This window comes from Dermacentor silvarum, chromosome 7, assembly GCF_013339745.2.
Source record: "Dermacentor silvarum isolate Dsil-2018 chromosome 7, BIME_Dsil_1.4, whole genome shotgun sequence".
NCBI classification, from domain to species: domain Eukaryota; kingdom Metazoa; phylum Arthropoda; class Arachnida; order Ixodida; family Ixodidae; genus Dermacentor; species Dermacentor silvarum.
The window spans coordinates 111,534,611-111,548,143 of record NC_051160.1 but is presented as its reverse complement, the minus strand read 5'-3'; the positions used below and the strand labels follow the sequence as shown (position 1 = coordinate 111,548,143).

The 13,533-nt window shown below is 44.3% G+C and overlaps 1 long non-coding RNA gene across 1 annotated transcript in view; it reads left to right on the top strand.

Moving 5' to 3' along the window:
• LOC125946926 (uncharacterized) overlaps positions 1–12,709 on the top strand; it is a 54,374-nt gene extending 41,665 nt beyond the window's left edge. Inside the window, exons 4-6 of the long non-coding RNA XR_007467999.1 lie at positions 391–600; positions 1,069–1,276; positions 12,196–12,709. This is a non-coding gene — a long non-coding RNA (uncharacterized LOC125946926). The remainder of the gene's footprint in view (positions 1–390; positions 601–1,068; positions 1,277–12,195) is intronic.
• The last annotated feature ends 824 nt before the right edge of the window (positions 12,710–13,533 follow it).

The following is a 13,533-nucleotide window of genomic DNA, read 5'->3' as shown; positions in this document are numbered from 1 at the left end:
CCCAATCGCGCTGCAAAATTTTAGCCGTAGTGTCTGCTCACACACTTTCATAAAAGTGAGTAAGAAAGCAAGGCTGTATCGGAGAGATTATGCTTAATAAAGCATGACATCTCGCTCAATTACAACACCTGTGACGTGCACGTAAATTTTCTCTCTGCCCGATAATTTATACAATTTCTGCGCATGCATTTTGTCGGCTACTGTATTACTGTATCTCAATGACAATAAGTAGCTGTTAGTAACCGCGGTTCTTTGATGTCTTCCTCAACGTGTGTGCTTTTTGTTTTCGCTGTAAGTTCCCTTTCATCACAATGTGTCTGTAACTCACCCAACAGTGTTTTCTGTTAGGCCTACTCAGCCATTGCACACTTTTAACTGTTTCTTTGGCAGGAAATCCAAAGGCAGTGCAAGATTTGAGAAGAACGTGGAAGTACAGTTGCGAGATGCCCCTTATGGAACCAGTGGGGGACTGTACTGCCCAGATAAATAAGTATTTCTTTAATGATACTGCTAACATGTGCCAGAAGTTCTACTGGAATGGCTGCTTGACTAGAGGCGTCTACCAAACCCGCTTCGAATGCGCATTGAGCTGCAACGTAGGTGAGTAGATTGTGTGCTGTGTACATGGCGCTGAATAGGTCCATGTGGGAAACAATAAATAACATAACTTAACTAGCGCTGCTCGCAATAGCAATCCAGCGATGCATGCCCCTATTTTGGAGGTGGAGGTGGTACCATGGAATTGAATCGAGCTAGACAGGTCCACAGTATAAAGCAATCGCTTCCGATATCCCGCTATAGGTAACTGCAGTGATGGCGCACCACTCATCTAAAAAATTAAAATAAAGCTGCTTGTCGGCTATGCCACAGAAGCTGCTTGACAACTCTGGATCCGGCAATGTTGATTATCTACTCAAGGTAGATATTAGTGCTCGTAGAGACACTTTCTGCTTCCAATGATCTGGCAGGCAGTTAGCAAAGCCATGACGCATTTCCAGCGTGGTTTTCAGGCCCGCATGTATATTTCCTTTAAAGAAAACACAACTTTTTTGGTATTGCTCATTTCAGGAGAACAAGCCGCATTTTGCGGACTACCCCCACCTACTGATTGCGCTGAAGACTCGGAATCTCAAAATAGAGGACATGCCTATGAACTGGCCGCTTATTATTACCATACCCAGTCAAGGACATGTAACTCCTTCAAGTACTGTGGGCGACCACTTGGACCAGACTCAAATTTTTTCACCAGCTTGACAATGTGCATAATGGAATGCGAGTAAGTACTAACTGGCCTTTGCGCAGAAACGCTGTTTGTGGCCACCAATCTATTGTTGCCCAATACACTACAGGAATGTTTCGTGGCACAAAAAAAACGCATTAACAGCGTCTTCATTTGGGCTGCTCGCTGCATAATGCACAAAACAGCTTTAAATAGCGCTACACACGGTTCTATTGCTGTGTACTGTGTCGCATTGTTTGAAACGGTTGTTTACAAATGACACACACTTTACGCTCGCATGGTTTGCACGTTAGCACGTTACTAAATATGCGAATGAGATAGAAATATGAAATGATCAAACTTTTTGAAAATGAACATATTTCATCATACAAACGTTTATTTATATTGCCTTAAAGCGCCTAGCAAAATTTCGACAACGCATAACAATTCAACCTTCTAGGTGCCACCTATTCCGCTATTGCACTTTTATGCACCAATCCGTTGTACATGTTTGCGAATTATACGGACAACCGAGACACGTTTTCACCGTCGCCATTGGGGCTGTCGTGCTCTCCCTATAGTGCAGGTTGCATGCGCGACCTGCGCGCCCGCCGTGTGTTGATGGTCACGTGATCCGGCCACGTGGTCTGCACCTGGTGCGACGGCGAGCCGAGAAAGCTGGCTTCAAAAATGAGCTATTACTAGCTCTACGGAAAAAGCTGCGCGAAATGCTGACTACCGCTAAGGTGCCGCCATGAGGCAATTCTCATTTTTGCCTGTGCAAATGATTTGAGAACGGCTGAAATAATTCGTATATTGCACTACCTCAAGTATAATTTAAAAATAAGCATCTGCGTGAGGCACCTACGAATGGACTGTAGTAAGTGAACTTGCTTCCGTTTATTTATTAAAGAAAACTTTCTAATGACTCCTCAAAGGTTGGTGTGCGCCAGAGTTGGAAAGCGCATGCGCCCTGAATCAATGACGCAATCTGATGGCGCCGGAAGGCGCGAAATGGCGCTTTGGCCCTGAGCGCATCTCGTAGCAAGCGCTTACTGAAGACTCGCACTGAGAACTGAACGTTACCCGTGCTGGACGTTCATTAAATACCGTGAACCATTATTGCTCCACATTATATATGAAGTGTCGTTGCGTGCAGTTAAAAATATGGGTGCATTTTTTTAGCTGCACCGAATTTTTTAATATAGCCTGGGGCAAATAGCACAGTTCTGGTCCTTGATATAAATTAGTAGATGAAGCGGCCAGTACTTCTACGAGAAATCAAAATGCTTAATTAAATATTTGACATAATTACACTATTCAAGTTTTTATGAATAAATTCACGGCTCATATTTTAATTGGCGAATTGTAGCTAGTGAGTTTTCAAGGCATATAAACTTAGAAGGAAGTCTGAGGCAATTCCTGGTTTCGAGCAACCAATTTGTTGCTTTGCGACATGCTATGCTTGCTACTGGCATCCTATGCTATGCAAGCAAAAATGAATTAGCGTAAATATGTTGTATAGTCAAGTAGGCATCCTGGTTTCTCGTAGATGTAATGGTCACCTCATCGAGTAATTTAGAACAAGAGTTAGAATTGTGCTCACTGCCACAGACAATTAAAAAAATAGGTGGACCTAAAAGAAAACACCATTTACAGTCAGCAGATAATGAAGCCAAGTAAAGTGAAGGGACAATTATGAGTAGATTTTATTGAAAGGTAGAAGGGATAAGCTAAATAGAAACGTGGGGCATCCATCTGAGCTGCTAAATAGATGTATCGAACAGCGCCTCTGCGGTTGCCGAATGAATACAACAGCGCGCTGTGGAATGCTTTTCCTCTAACATTAAGTTATAATAACTTTATGGGTGGGCTTAATGCAGGCCGTCTTCACGCGCGCCTTATGTCAGAGGTCGAGCGTTCGAAGCCACTCTGCCCGCAAATCCCAGCGCATTCGTCGCGTGCATGGCCGTGTATGGAGGTCACGTGGTGCCAGGGTGCGGACGAGCCGAGAAGGCTAGAGGCTTCATGCAGCTGTTTTACGGCGGCACGTCACAATGATATGCTGAACTGTGGGTACATTTGAGCACATTTGAAAAGGTTAAGCCAGCGGCTGGACGGAGCGTTTGCTTCAGGACACCCACCCTCCTAACGCCAACATTGTGACGGCCATCATAGTCTACTTCTTGTTGCACTACTTGATGATGAATAGCTATTAAAAAAGGGGGTCTGTGTGTTCGTTAATTTGTGCCCCCTTTTCTAATAGGCATCAATATCGGGGGGGGATCTCTCTTCATGCACGCCAATATGTGTGTCGTTTTCATGAATTAGCGCCTCTCAGAAGCGCGAAGCAAACAAAATGAACACAAAGAAACAGGAGACACGTGGGCGCTAAACTTCCAACTCATTTATTTCATAAGATCTGCTAATGTTTGTAAAGCTGTGATCACACAGTGCATCTGTGAATGCTTGTAAGTCCTGCCATCGCGCAGTGGTTTCCACTTTTGAAGATCAGAGCAAGAGTCTGTCTGACGCTGCTCATCCCAGGTCGGTACAAATGTTGGTACAAATGCTGGACCTATCCTTAAACATTCTTGCAAGGACAATAGGCAAGGCGCAAATTCAGCGCTCTCGGGTAGCAAAATAAGCGTGATCCCTTACAGTCACACTGTGTCCCACAGTTTAAAGAAGATTGCTCAGCGCGGGGGCGTTCGCGTGGTTCTTTCGGTTCCCAATAAGCTTCGGAAACTTTATGGGCTCACATATCATAATAAACTAGTAAGTTGCGCAAAAGACATCGAGTCAAATAAGCAGACTGTGCACCATGTTTTGTGTATAGGTTTGCTTTATCCCGTGGCTAATAATACTTTGTGCAAACGGGCAGCTGTCTTAATTACTGATTGTACGAGCATAAGAATATTAAAAATAAAATCACAGTAAGTGTTCTCTTGCTTATCACTGCGAGAGGTGTGGCTACATCCCCGGCTTCAACAAATGTGTGGCTAGGAGACGTTATTATAATCAGTTGACGCGCGAAATAAAAGTAGCTGAAGCTACAGCAAGATATGGACAGATGTGTGTAACCTCGCCGTAAATAGCTTTATGATGTTGACAATTCGCGTTTCTTGGCCTGACGGCACTTGACAATGAGTTGTGTGTGTACGTGTTGTATGAACTGAGTATATAGCTTTCACAGGTGTCATGAAATAAACCAGTTGAAAGTTTAGCGCCCCACTCTCTCTCCTGTTTCGTCGTGTTCGTCTTTTTTTCTTCACTCTTGTTAGTTGCGCTAATTCCCGAAAATGTTTTGGAACACCAACACTCCCAAAATGCAATCACTGTGAGTGTCTATGGGCGCGTGACTACATGCTTGTTTAGTCAGTGAATGCTGGCTGCAATTTACACTGGCCACAAATATTCGAGCCTTGCAACGCGTAATAGTCTAATACTTTGTTATCGCTATCAATGTATTGCAATTTGGGCGATACTATTACTGCCTCCACACCACGATGATGCGCAAAGAAACTGTTTGTGTTTCATTCATTGCGCAGCATGTGCACGCCTAACACCAGCCGTGATAGCTCAGTGGCTATGACCCTGCACTGCCGAGCTTGAGGTCCTGGGTTCGCTTCTGGCTGCCGCGGGCGCGTTTAAATGAGGGCGAAATGTGAAAGTGCTGATGTATCTAAAGTTAGGTGGACTTCAACAAGCCCTCATGTGGTCAAAATAATTCTGGACTTACCTGTTACAGCGTGCTTCATAATGACAACGTGGTGTTGAAATGTAAAAACTCTGAGCTTCTTCTGTTTAAGAAATAAACATTTTTACGTAATAACGAAAAGTATATGTGTTTATGAATACCTCAGAGTATTCTACTGTGTTTAGAACAGAGCATTATTTGCAGATAGCCATTTCCCGCTATTTAGGCACAACTTGCAAAGCGCAAAGAATTCCAATCAGCGATTACCTTCCGTAAAAGTGAGTTGATAATAGCTTTCGACAAACAATTAACGCCGGAATAACTTTTATTATAGAACTTCCCGGGAGATAAATAGGAATTATTAGCTGAATAGGTGATTTGCTTAGGGTAAACCAATGAAAAGGGAAGTTAGTACGTAGGAACATCAAGAACGACTCGTCTAAATCATGTTCGAAATAAATAGAACTGCACCGCAACATACAGGTCGCGTCAGCGATGACAATTTGCTGTTGTCCTAAGAAAGTCATCAGCGACCAAATAAAAAAAAAGATTTTATCTTTGGCAAAATTGTTAGCAGGGGTGTACACCCAACCTCACTAATGCCCTTCTCACAGACCTAATTTGCGCACATATTGCAATTGTGAAACAGAAGCCGGTCATTCCTGTACACTCAGTGTTAATCGCGATAAATGCACCATTTGGAGAGGTGGCAACCGTGACCTTCTGCAAAAGAAAAAAAAATGTTTCGCTGGTGGTATCTAGCTACTCCAGAACGCTGTAAAAAAAGTGAAAGCCAGTGTTTAATGATTACGAGAACATTCAAGCACCGCTTCTCTGGTCGGCTAGCCCGCGTACATCTTCTCCCTTCCATATCTCCTGGGGCCTCAGGAGTTTTGTAAATAAGAAAAGTTTTCACACACACACCGTGTGGGATCGGTTTTATTGAGTTACTAACCAAAACAACTTTACTTGTTTTTAGCAAGCAAATAGTTCAGAAAACCTATATCTGACTAAATCATTAAAATTCCTATTTGGTCAGAAATTCAAGTGAACAAGAAGTACTTATGGTCGATGTGTGAGGCTGTGTGCGAAAGAGCTCATCGTCGAAATGTAGAAAAATCAGTCGGCGTAAATATAGGTGCCCATTTGCGAGAATAGAGAGAGAGAGAAGCAATGAGAGGAAAGGCAGGTAGGTCAACCAGACGAGAAATTCTATGATCATAGCATGTACAGATGAGGCAAATTTGATGGTGTGATGTATACAGGCTAAATCTCCTCATTGAAGCAATGTCATGAAGAAATACGAAACAAAAGAAATTAAGCTTGACGCTGCTGAGACAGAGTAGGCATCAGACCTAGTATTCTTTGTAGGTCTAGTGGTTCGGGTGAAGCAGAGTGAATTCCACTGAAAACAAAAGTCCTCTCGTCTCTGCGACCTGGTAATTCCAACAAAATGTGTTGCACAGTTTGCAACGTGCCCCCATAGTTATCCCTCTTTGTTGGTAAATCTACGACGGAACTGCTAGCTATTAGTGAGAACGCGTTCAGGTGAAACTGATGGCACATTGTATCAAGGTGACGAGGAAGCAGATCTGGAAGTCTTGGTCAAATTCCACGAATTGCCTTAGGCCATGCCACCAAGTAATACTCCAGTTCGACACATCTTCACGGATGGGTCTTGTCTTCAGCAAAGTTCATTGGGTAGATTTTACGTATCACCTTTTGGTCAGTGTTGCTGTTAATAGGGAGTTATAGCTCAGCGGGTTTACGGGCTAGCAGAACGAGCGGAGAGGGCAGCGAAGCGCCACACGAAGAAAAGAGCTTTAGCTCAGCGATCCCTCGCTCAGTTGAACTGAGTAGGGTGCCTCGATTCCCAGCGCCGCCGTCCAGGGTGGAGACAACCCCGCTGGCGCCGCCATATTGTGTCACACGAGCTGAGACTCAGCTACGCTTGCGTTCATAAAGTGTTACTCGCGGCGCGCTTCCAAGTGCTTTGCCTTGATGAGGATTTTTTTATCGGTGTCCCATCTGCATATCTTTATAACCAATAGCCGTTAACTCGTCTAAGGTCGAAGACGTAAATGTATGGCGCCGGGAACATGCTCCAAGTTGCCTAATTCAATCACATTTAATATGCCGTGTGTATGTTTAAAATACGCACTATTTTTTTTGCGCTTCGATGCTTGGTATATAAGGTTTGCGACCCCCTGTGTGTGGAAGTTTTTCTTTTTCGCTGTTGTATTTTGGTTTACACGTCACGCCTCCTTTACCGTAGCCAGTCACTCGCGCATGGCGGTTAGTTTCCCTTGCGTTGCGCGTGCTCTTCGCGTTCGTTGCAATTATTTGACGATATCTACGCACAATTTTTGCTTTTTTTGCCCACAAAACTGTGTGCTGACAGGATTAAGCTGGTGTAAAAATAACTGCGATGTGAAAATAAGGTTTAGTTAGTGCTGTAGAGAAAAATGTAACGTAACTTGTCTGTGTCAATCTTGCGTAGTACACACAAGAAATCAAACGATGCACAAAATACATTTACTTATAATGTCTAGTACAATCAATCATGAAAGAGATATGTACATGAAAAATTATATGTACTGTGTGGCGCCTGAAGGTTATGTTGAAAGACGAGATAAAAAAATTTATTCGCAAGGTAGGCTCGACACAGAATTCGGGATAGAGAGTTTTTTTTTTAAATTTATTCATTACATGGGGGGGAGGGGGGTTCAAGTGAGTACAGCAACCTTATTACACAGAATATAAATCGAAAACAAGAATGCAAACAAGAAAACTCAACCGCGGGTAATATTAATCGAGATATCCAGCCAGATATCTAGCCAGAATACATGCATCAGCTACCATCGAATACGTCGCATCAGCCAAACACATCGATGGCGAGTACAGAACATTTCATAAATAACCATTAGAACACTGATAACTACATTGAAAAAATAAACAACACTGCATACATATCACGTAAAAAAACCGTAAATGAAACTAAGACAGTCAAATACAGATTAGCAATGTTTTTCACTTCGAAAATATAGTCCATGATGATGTAGGGCTGTTGACTTTAACAGACGGCGCCCATCCTGTCGATTTCCCTCGTACTGGTCCTCTTCAAAGTGTTTCTAAGTACAGGTAAAACAACAAAAGTGATTATTGATATGAAAAGTTGCCTTGTAAATACAGAGAACCCATTACAGTGCTTAAAAATAAATTTTAGCGGAAGCAATGCTGTATTACCTCGCTTCACACGTTTCGAAGAAATGCACAGGCTACAACAGACACCATGCCAGAAAGCGCCGAAACATTTTGGTCCCATGATGCCCCTTAACTCTACTACACCTGGGCATACCGTGCACAGGCATTTAAAGACCGTCACAGTACCCACTACAATCGGGAATGAGCACGAATGACCATCGGCTTACGATCACCACGCTACAAATATGTACAAGTCTAAAAAATCAGCTATGTAACGTAACACCCTGAGGTCCGCAAGATATCTCCTGAGAAATCAGAGAAAATCACAATGTTTCGCTTACCACGTACAAAACAGCCGCTCTCCCCAGACGAAGCACTGCGTTCTTTAGTCCCAAATAACCAGTACCGAAAAAAGAAAAAAAAAAGAAACAAGAGACACACACGATGTGTGCTTCCCGTGAAAAAGGAAAATAGGTGGCTTACGTGACGATTCGTAGCTAATGTAAGACTATTTCGCGGCTAAGCATCTTCGTCAGTCCTTAAAATAAGGGTACAGACTGCGCCCATCAAAACGAAAAAAGCCTATGCGACGCGCGCTCGCAAACCATACGCTACTCAGACAGCATCGGTGCAGTGCTTACTTAGTTCGTGAGCGAACGTAGATACGTGAGCGCGGATCAGAGAATACTTTCTTATTTAAATGAAAAACACGGTGCGGTAGTCTAAACATTCTTGACACTTACCTCGCAAATGCAGGAGTTATCCGTTGCCTTCCAGTGATCGCGCTTTACTTGGGCTTCCCATCTCTTCCGTCGCTCTGGGTCCCGGGGGAAGCGAAAACAACGCAGTCCTTTACGCGTCGATCCGGCGCACTTGGGAACACAACAGCCCGTCATGTCGACACGATGCACTTGATAGCTTGTCAGTCATGCGGCTGAACACTGTCTAGCAAGTAGAAGCGTCCGCGAAGCATCCGCGCGCACTGTGCCTCGAACTCAGCACCGGCACCAAGCAATCCCAACGGCTCGCTGTGACACAATATGGCGTCGCAGCGAGAAAGCGGCGGCGCGGGGGCGGTCAAAGGTTGGCACCACCCTGAACGGCGGCGCTGGCATCGAGGCACCCTAGAAGAAGAAGAAGAAGAAGATGATGATGATGATTTATTGGCATCCCCTTTGAAACGGGTGAGTTAAGAGATCAGGTCGTATCCATCTTTTCCCTGCTTTTTTTCCACCACTACTCTAATCGTCTCTTGCTGATCTCTACGGCTGATCTGTTTATGTTTCCTTCCACTTTAAACCCAAGCGCTTCTGGGAGTTGCACGTTACCTACGGTTCTCGCTGGGTGGATCCCGTCGCATTCCATTAGGATGTGCTGAGTGGTCTCTGGATCTTTACTGCAGCATACACATGTCTCATCTAGTTCCGAATATTTGTTCCGATATGTTTTCGTCCTTAGGCAACCGGCTCGAGCCTCAAATAGCAAGGCACTGCCCTTTGTGTTATCGTACAGATTTTCCCTTCTAATTTCTTTCTTCTCATTCTTGTAAATCTCCATTGTCCTTTTCGTTTCCATTCTTTGCATCCAATTCACGGTCTCTATTTCTCTTACTTTCTTTCTGATGACCCCTGGTTGTCTATTTACAGTTTCGATTATCCTGTACTTGGTTGCCAACTTCCTTGACCTCTTCCTCCATTCTGTGTCCACGCTTTTCATGTAGAGATACTTGTGCACTTTAGCCGCCCATTTATTTTCATCCATGTTCCTGAGCCTTTCTTCAAAACTAATTTTGCTTTGTGCTTCTCTGACTTCAAAAGAGGCCCAACCCATGTCTCCATGCACTGCCTCATTTCTCGTATTACCGTGTGCTCCCAAAGCCAACCGGCCTACTGATCTTTGGTTAACTTCTAAACCCACCAATATATCCGATTTTAAGCATATAATGGCATTTGCGAATGTTAGCGCTGGCACCATTACTCCTTTCCAGATTCCACGCACCACCTCATACTTATTGTGGCCCCACAGTGCTCTGTGTTTCATTAATGCTGCATTCCGCTTCCCCTTTATTTTCAGATTATCTTGGTGGTTGCTTGAGTAATTCTTTCCTTCGTTTATGTGTACGCCGAGGTACTTATATTGCTTCACTATGGGTATTACTTGCTGTTGAATTGACACCACGAAGTTACTCGTGTGTTCATTAAAGATCATAATCCCTGATTTCTCTGAACTGAGCGCTTTGCTGCGCCACCTGTCGAACAAGGTTGGAGTTAGCGTCAGCTCGCGGCCAAGCGCTCGCTTCGGTTTCACGATCGCGGTCATCCACTTCAAATCGTCGTCAAACGGCCTCGTTGCTGAAACCTCTCGCAGTATACAGAAGTCCTCATCAGTGGTGAAACACATCCGACACTTTTTCGCCTGCAGGCGAGACAGCGCCGCGTTTGAATACGACGACGACGACATAGGGCTGTTCGCGCGGGTGGTCGCCATGTTTGTTTCGCAAACACGCTGGTCCGCTGCGCGCGCTTCGCTGCAGCGAAGCGCGCGCAGCGGACCAGTGTGTTTGCTGGTTTCCTCTCCCCATGGGGAGAGGAAACCAGCGGAGCGAAGGGCCCGCTCGGTAAACACGCTGGCCGAGCCAGCGTACCGCACATGCGCAATAGCGTTTCCACTCGCCCGCTGGGCCCACTGGCCCGGAAACCCTCTGAGCTATAACTCTCTAATATCATGATGTAGAAATTGGTTACGTTCATCATATGACCCCAGTCACTGGCTATGCTATGATATTCCAGATGAGTCCGGAACACGGCCGTATATGCGTAAATGAAAAAGCGGATCTAGCTGCCCGCAGGGGCGTACATTTAAGACATTTCAGGGAAATATAATTTACTAATCCGAATGCAACAGCAGTCGAGAAGAGATACAGTCCTGCAGACTGGAATCAGAATATGTCACATCAAATTCTCTGCGTTCCCTCAATTGATCCTCCAAGTCGAACTGAGTCAAACATTACAAAGTTAAGGTTAAGTTAGCATCACTTCAAAATCAATTCTCTATGCAAATTTTGGGCACGAACACGCAATATATTTAGATAAAGGTGAGCATAAAGTAGCGCAACTGAACAAGACGGAAGCAGGGGACAAAAAATGGCACATTGTCTCTTCCATCCTTGCGTCCGATTTATTTTTTGCGCTGTTTTCTGCTGAAGTGATAAACCAAGCACTCCAAATGCGTACGCTTCTGCAGTTCTGTTACAAGGCCGAATCACGTTTATGTGGTGATCCTAATTATGGTACACAAAGCCGTCGCAACAGATTTGGCGATTCCTAGAAGGCACTCGAAAAACATTTTGTGCCATGTCTGAGCTCTGTATTGCAAGCGTCAAGACCTAGGTGCCCAAAAATTAGGAGTAATAGTAGATAGCCTGTGTCCTTACTCAATCGTGCATGCAGAAGACTTGTCATTCGTAAAAGACTGCTGCTTAAACGCGTCGATGGCAAAAACAATCTTGGGACGTATTTTACGATGACGTTTTTATTCACTATTTATTCATTGCGCATGTTGTAATTATTATGCACGATGCAGCGTCACTGTTGTCATTAAAGTGCACCACAAGGCATTAGGAGTGATTAGTATTGAGGTAAAGAATAATTAGAAAACATAGGCACTGTTTTCTTTATGCGTCATCTTTACTACAAGCCGCTTAGAATGTGAGAAGCATTTTGTACCGAAACAAGGTCCATGATTATCAACTTGAGCGCGGTAACATGTCCCGGCCTAAAATCTGCTTTCTGCTCAATTTTAGGATCGGGTAGAGTTTCTTACATACACCAGGCGTAAGAGCAGCAATCTTTTATACAACCTCGTGGAAATCGTTTTTAGCAGTCTTGGTCAATGTTTCTCATTTTCTCAGGTTGCATGCTAAGATTGAGGTTGTAATAGGTGTAAAGTCTAAAACTGCGCTTTCTAAAGTGCGTGCAATAAATCCAAATGAAATGAAATACTGGTTGCAGCAGAGTTATTTTTTTTCTCCTTAGGTATTGATTGTTACCGCTGACTTTTTCTTCTTTTTCAGGGGGTTCCCTTTCGGCGAGTAGGAGCTCCACTAAAAGTGGGTCTTCTAATCCTTGGTGGAACACAGAGTGCTCACGCGATTACAAGATAAGGAAATCAGCGTTGCGAAAACTAATTCATAACCAGTTTCCCAGCAATTGGAGAGACTATAAGCTCGCGGCACCAACACTTAAAAGAACAGTTGCAAATGCGAAAGACCGCTTTGATTGCAAGTACTTCGACTTTCCTTCAAAGGCCACCAACAGAAAAGCACTCTTTCGATTTCTGAGAATGAAAAAGGCCATTCCAGCATAAATAAACGTCGCCTATGTGGTTCCAACACCCTGCGAATTGTCCAAATTACTAGAGGATATCGCTAAAGGTCTATAATGTCGCTTTAAGTCGATTTTGCCCTATCAGGCTACGCCGCTTACTCATGGTGAAGACCTCGAGAAGTTCGTGAAAAATATACGAAGCCAGCTCCCTAATTCAGTGGCAGGTCCCAATGGCATTACTACGGCAATAATAAAAACTTTCTTTAAGATATCGTCTCACGCATTACTTACTATGATAAGCCATTCTATTAAAAATTCATGGATTCCTCCGGGATGAAGACTTGCAAAAGTAATCCCATAAATAAAAAGAGCAAGGTGCCGGTTATGTCTTACCTTACATTAGGCCAATATCTCTTACATCTAACCTAGTAAAACTCATCGAAAGAATCTTACATGACCGCGTAGAAAATTGGCTGATAGAAAATATGACTTTAAGCCCATGCCAAATTGGCTACCGACGTGGTTGCTCGATTTTGTGTTCCCATATTGACATAGAAAGTCCTATTGAACTAGCTCGATGTCAGAAAAAATATGCTGCCTTAGTCTCTTTAGGCATCACCAGGGTCCTTCAATACTTTTCTCCTGGTCATGAAACTCCCGCGTAGCGCTATGGGAGAGCTTCATATAGCTCCCGCAGTTGCGGCACCGCGTCGCTGGCGTCGCTAGAAGGGCGACGGGAAGGCGGCCGCTGCCGCCGGAAAGCGGAGTCTATGGCGGAGTGTCGGCGCGGCGTGCCGTTGTGCGTGGTTGTTCTTTGTTTCGTCTGAACGTGTCTCTCCATGTAGTGACATGACACTTCGTAATTCACCATATCCGTGATGCTTAACACTTGCTGTGCGCCAAGCTGCCGCTCCGGATACAAGGGCGTCGACGAAAAAGTCTCCTAATTCTGTTTACCAGCCAACCCGGAACTACGCGACAGGTGGAAGCTAGCAGTCCCGCGACAAGAGACTACCGGGTTCTCGTTCGAATCAAAGTACTTTCGCGTGTGCGAAAAACATTTTGATGCCGGAGAGATTATTCGT